This window comes from Leptonychotes weddellii, chromosome 6 (assembly GCF_054177405.1).
Source record: "Leptonychotes weddellii isolate Sample4059 chromosome 6, ASM5417740v2, whole genome shotgun sequence".
Taxonomy (NCBI): domain Eukaryota; kingdom Metazoa; phylum Chordata; class Mammalia; order Carnivora; family Phocidae; genus Leptonychotes; species Leptonychotes weddellii.
The window spans coordinates 8397417-8402628 of NC_138374.1; the positions used below are offsets into that span (position 1 = coordinate 8397417).

General features: G+C 49.4%; 1 protein-coding gene and 1 long non-coding RNA gene across 4 annotated transcripts in view; one reads left to right on the forward strand and one right to left on the reverse strand.

Annotated features, from left to right (window-relative positions):
• Window positions 1-1405, reverse strand: part of PLEKHA1 (pleckstrin homology domain containing A1) — a 48728-nt gene extending 47323 nt beyond the window's left edge. For all 3 annotated transcript variants that reach the window (XM_081823344.1, XM_081823343.1, XM_081823342.1), the window contains exon 1: window positions 1114-1405. The gene's annotated coding sequence lies outside the window, so the exon portion shown is untranslated. The remainder of the gene's footprint in view (window positions 1-1113) is intronic.
• Window positions 685-4662, forward strand: LOC145722122 (uncharacterized). Its single transcript, XR_014146155.1, has 3 exons — window positions 685-996; window positions 2318-2455; window positions 4534-4662. It is a non-coding gene; the product is annotated as an uncharacterized LOC145722122 (long non-coding RNA).
• The last annotated feature ends 550 nt before the right edge of the window (window positions 4663-5212 follow it).

A 5212-nucleotide genomic window follows, 5' to 3' on the forward strand; every position in this document is an offset into this window, starting at 1 on the left:
AAAGCAGACTGATCAGTATTTCTAAGATAAAAGACAATGGTTATAAACCTCATAGTGCGCTACTTGTTCCAGTCATTAAACACACAGGAAATAAGACTTTCTAGTTAGAAAACTAATTCACAAAGGCAATGACTTCATTAAAGCGAAGAAAGTCCTGCTGAAACAGACAACAATCGTAAAATAAGAAAGCAAGTATTTTAGGACTGGAAGGTGAAAAGGGAGAGGAAAATGGCACAAACTGCGTGCATATTTCTTCCTTAAACCTCCTCTTGGATCTGCCCCCAAACTGAACAATCGAGTGCCTGGCGGAGGGCAGATGCTCGGCTTTGGGACTCAGCATAACTAGAATTCAACAAAGGCAATAAACGCTATAAATAACAAGACCGTTTTCACTCTGACAACACTTTCCCCTCTGATGATCTATCCAGGAGGGTCAATAGAAAGCATCTGAAATAAACCACAAACCACTCAGGACCTCCCCAAGGCGCTGCGGCCGGCAGCTGGCCTCGAGGCTAAAAGACCAGGGTTCTTTCTGGTCGCCTCCCTGGTCCTACCTGCGTGACCTTGGGCAAGTCACTTTCAACTCTCGCTCTGGTCATCTGCACCATTAAGGTGCGAAGGTAAAGCATGATTCTATGGCACAGGGCGGAGTCGACTGCTGACTCGGCGAGTCCTAAAGTGAAAGCGCATGAAGACATTAGAAAACGATGCCCAAGGCAGTTGAGCCCCCGGGGGCACAGTCCTGGAGTCTAGCCACTCCGACAGGCGTCGCCCGCCGGGAATCCCCGGACAGCTGGCCGGCGCACGGCGCCCGGGAGCAGCGCGCGACCGTCCTTTCCAGCAGAGCCCCCGACCAACTCGTCGGCGACCGCGACCGCCGCCGGCCTCCCTGCCCTCCGCCGCCGGACGCCGCCGAGGGCTGAGGTCAGGAAAACAATAAAGGAGTCGCGGGAAGAGGACGCCGCCCCCTCCCGCCGCCCCGGAGCCCGCGCGCAGGTGAGCCAGCGGCGCGGCCTCGCCCAGGTGCAGCCGCGCGCGGCGGACACTCGGGGAGAGGAGCCGCGGGGCAGCCCGGGACCCTGCGCCGCCCGCGGCCCGCCGCCCCTCACTCACCAGCGCCCGCCGGCCCCTCGGGGGACGCGCGGCCGCCTCCCTGCTAGCTTCAGCCGGCGCGGCGCTCCCGGAGCGCGGCCCCGCCCACCCCGCCCCGGTGCGACCACGCTCCTCACGCCCAACTTCACGTCGGCCCTCGGCCCGCAGCACCCGCACAGCCGCGGCCCCGGCTCCCACAGGCACCGAACTGCCGGAGCGGCGCCCACGACGGCCCGTCCACACACTGCGCACGCGTGCCCGCGCCGGCTCAGCCCCCAGACGGCGGCCGAGATTCCGGAGCGGCACTCCCAGCCCGCGGAGACTACAAGTCCCGGCAGGCTCCGCGCGGGTCCCGGGGCCGTGGCGGGCCGGGCATCGGGCGTCTTCCTGGTTCCAGAGGAGGTGGCCTCGGCGCGTCGGGGCGGGCTGCGCGTGGACCTCTGGGCCCCTGCGTTGCGGTGCCTCCTGGGATTGGTAGTCTTTGAGGACCGAGGGGCTTGGCTCGGAGTTGGGGGGCGGAAACTCGGGGTTCTCTGATGTCTTCGCCTAGAGCTTCGCGGCCCAGGGATCTTTAAAAATAGGCTTCGTTCGCTTGCGCATAATATGTTTGCAAGCTGTTCTATAATCGGCCCAGGAAGCATAAATTCACAGGCTGCTGTGTGACCTGAAGGAAAACGCTTTACAGCTGTGCGCACCAACTCTTGGCTCATGACCGTTTCTCCCTAGAACTATTAGCTCAGCCTCCTACTTTATAGGACAGGGGGCTTAGAGAAACTTAAAAAAGGATGAATTCAAATTCTTTCAGGAAATATGCAGCATAAATATGTATTCTCGTGACTCTTCATAAATATTTAACATTGGTTGAGCACCTCCTATGTGCCAGATCCTGTGATAGGCACTAGGTGTACATCTTAGAACAAGACAGACACCGTCCTGCCCTCATGGAGCCTGCAATCTGTGAGGAGAGCTAGTCCTTAAACAAGCAAGATAATTTTAGATTTTAATGCAGTGAAGAAATGGCACAAGTTAAAGAGATAGAAGGTGGTCAGGGAAGGCTCTCTGAGGAAGTGATATTTGAACTGAAACCTGAAAAATGAGAATTATTCAGACATGCAAAGAGCTGGGAAAGAATTATATGCCACACGCTCCACAGTGCATGGCACACATTAGGCTCTCAATAAATATTTGTTCTGTCTGTGTCCTTCTTTCCCTTCCCCATGCACAGCTTTAGATCACATCCTTCACCCTTCGAGATCTTTATCAACACCTTTCGGAACATCCTTCCTATGTGAAAATGTAGAGGAGACAAGTCAGTGTCCAGTGGTAGGACAGGCCGTACAGCTGCTGAGACAGAAAACACAAGGTAAATGCCATGACCTGGTTACATGGCAGAATCCTGACTACTTATCTTTATTTGTGAACTAGGTTAAAAGTCTGGGCACTCAGGCTGGCCTCCTGACTTAATTCTGGTTATGAGGCAGAAAATTGGATTTGGAGTTTGTCTTTATTAGGATCCTAAAGATATTATCTCATCTGAATCAAAGGAGAAGTGGAAAACAGCCCTACACTTACCTGTGGAAACATACCTGTGTGACCTCAGGCAGAGGCTGACACTTTGTCTTTCTTGACTCTCACTGATTTCAAGTGCTGAACTTAAAGAATGTTCTCAGAGGCCCCATAAGCTGTTGGAGGTGAATACATCTTCCATGGAATGCTCCTGTCCTGGCTCTTTCAGACTGCTCATTTTCAACATTTCCAGGAGGATGGTTCTGTTATCTTTTGAGAAACCTTAGCTGTGTAGCCTTGCTAACACCTATCTTCTTGAAGTTTCATTTCTTCATCCATATAATGGTTGAAAGCGTTGGCCTGATGATAGTTTCTAAACTGGCCAGAGCACTGTTTCCATTGGTTCAAACAGTCGGTTTAGGGTTTCTTTTTTAAACTGTGTGGCTAACATTTAAAAATAGAAAGATTTCGGGGTGACTGGGTGGCTCAGTCAGTTGAGCGTCTGCCTTCAGCTCCTCCAGTCATGATCTCAGGGTCCTGGGATCGAGCCCTGTGTAGTGCTCCCCTTTCAGCTGGGAGGGGAAGGGCAGTAATCAGATTCTCCCTCTGCCCTCCCCCCCCCCCCGCCACCCCGCTCATGAGCTTGCCTGAGCGTGCTCTCTCAAATAAATAAATAAAATCTTTAAAATAAATAAAAATAGTAAGATTTCACATAAAAATCCAGATATCACCTTTCCGATTCCTCTAGACGTCTGAGCTTGCCTTCTCTGACTAGAGGGTCTGGAGGGAGTCTCCAGCTCTGGAATCCTAGAAGATTCTAAGTGGGATATTTGGGACATACTTAAACCAAAAACAAACAAACAAAAACTCCTGTTTACCTGAAATTCAAATTCAAATTTAGCATGTATTTGATCTGGAAACCCTAGCCCAGAGATCAGACCTCTGAAGCAGAGAGCCTCTCATTCACTCTGGGCAGGACATTACTGACTGACTGATTTTAAATTATTCCTTTGTGTTTTTGGTCTAACAAGCCCCAAAGGTTGTTTGATATTGAGAGCCACATGTACAGACAATGAGGAGAGCCAGGAAAGTGATTCAAATTGGCCAAAGATACACAGCCAGGTAATCCCAGAGCTCCTTTGAGGTTGCAGTATAAATAGAACCTGTTAACACCCTTCTGTACGGAAGGCTCAGGGTCAGCCAATAAATGCCGTGACCAAAATAATAATAATGATGATAATAATAATAATAACAACAACCATAATAATATTCCTCTCTGTCCTTTTCATCCAGCCTTTTTTTGGATGGAGAGATTATTACATAACAGTGCTCCTGGTTTTGTTTTTTTGTGTTTTTTTTTTTTTAAAGAAGAAGTATGTGGAATATTCCCTTGTTGAAATTACAGTCTGAGAACAAACCCAGAACATTCAGGACCCACAGACAGCACCGAGGAATGCTGGAATATTCCATGGCTACTTGTCATCTGAAGAAAAGCAGGAGTCTGAATTCAAGAATCTGCAATTTACCTTTAAAACATCACTCTCCCCCTCCTCATCACACCTTGAGTGTGTAAAGCACTTTGATGTTGCATTCGAAAATATTTATCAAGTCCCTTCCATATGATTACATGCAGGACCCTGGATCCTCCACATAGAATTAACCCTTTTGACAGCACGAAGTAGAGCAGTGTAGACAAGTCACGTGACTGGCCCAAAATCACACAGAAATTTACTGAGCACGTGTCACCTCCGAAATCTTTGACCTCCCCTCACGGACACTTCAGGTCTTCCTTCCTTGCTTTATATTTTTCTCCTTAACAATGATCGCTTTCCTACACATTATATATCTTACTTATTTGTTTATTTTCTGCATGTCACACTACAGTGAAATCTGTAGGTTTTTTTTAATCTGTTTTGTTCATCGCTGTATCTTCAGTGCCAAGGACAGAAATATTTGTTCAATGATGAAGGCCACCAGCCTGCTTCATGGACTGTCAGAATCAGAAGTCAACAGAAGAAGCGACTCCAGAAGTAAACCCCTGTTCTCACTAGAAATCAGAACCAAGATAGAATAAGAATTAAACATGAACCAAACACTCTGCAAACCTAGCTTTGTTTCTGTTGCGTCCCTTCCAGAAACTGGGTGGCAGAGAGTGAAAAACAGCTCTTCCCTGTTTTTCAGTGTAAAAATGAAACTTGCTGCAGTTGATAGGGTTGCTGTTCTGGTTGAGGAGTCAGAAGGCTGGCCCTCCCGGCCTTCCCACGCACTGGGCTTCAGCCAAGCGATAGGAACGATGAGTCTCAGTAATTACCCAGGGTGGGGTGGGATTGAGTGACCTGCCCAGAATACAGATCAGGTGACTGGACGCTCCTTCTGGAGCTCATTCTTGTGTCACTAGGCTGGAGCGCAATCCTTCAGGGAGGAGCTATGAGGGACTTGTCCACAAGTCATGCTCACAGAGGTGTGAGAACAGGATTTCAGAACAGGTCAGCAACCAACCCCAAAAGTGGGGATCAGGGGAGATAATTGCCTCCAAGATTTTTAGGGAGGAGGACCAGGTATATCTTGCCTTAGGACCCCTATTCCATAGGACTCCTAAAATTCCTCAGCACCC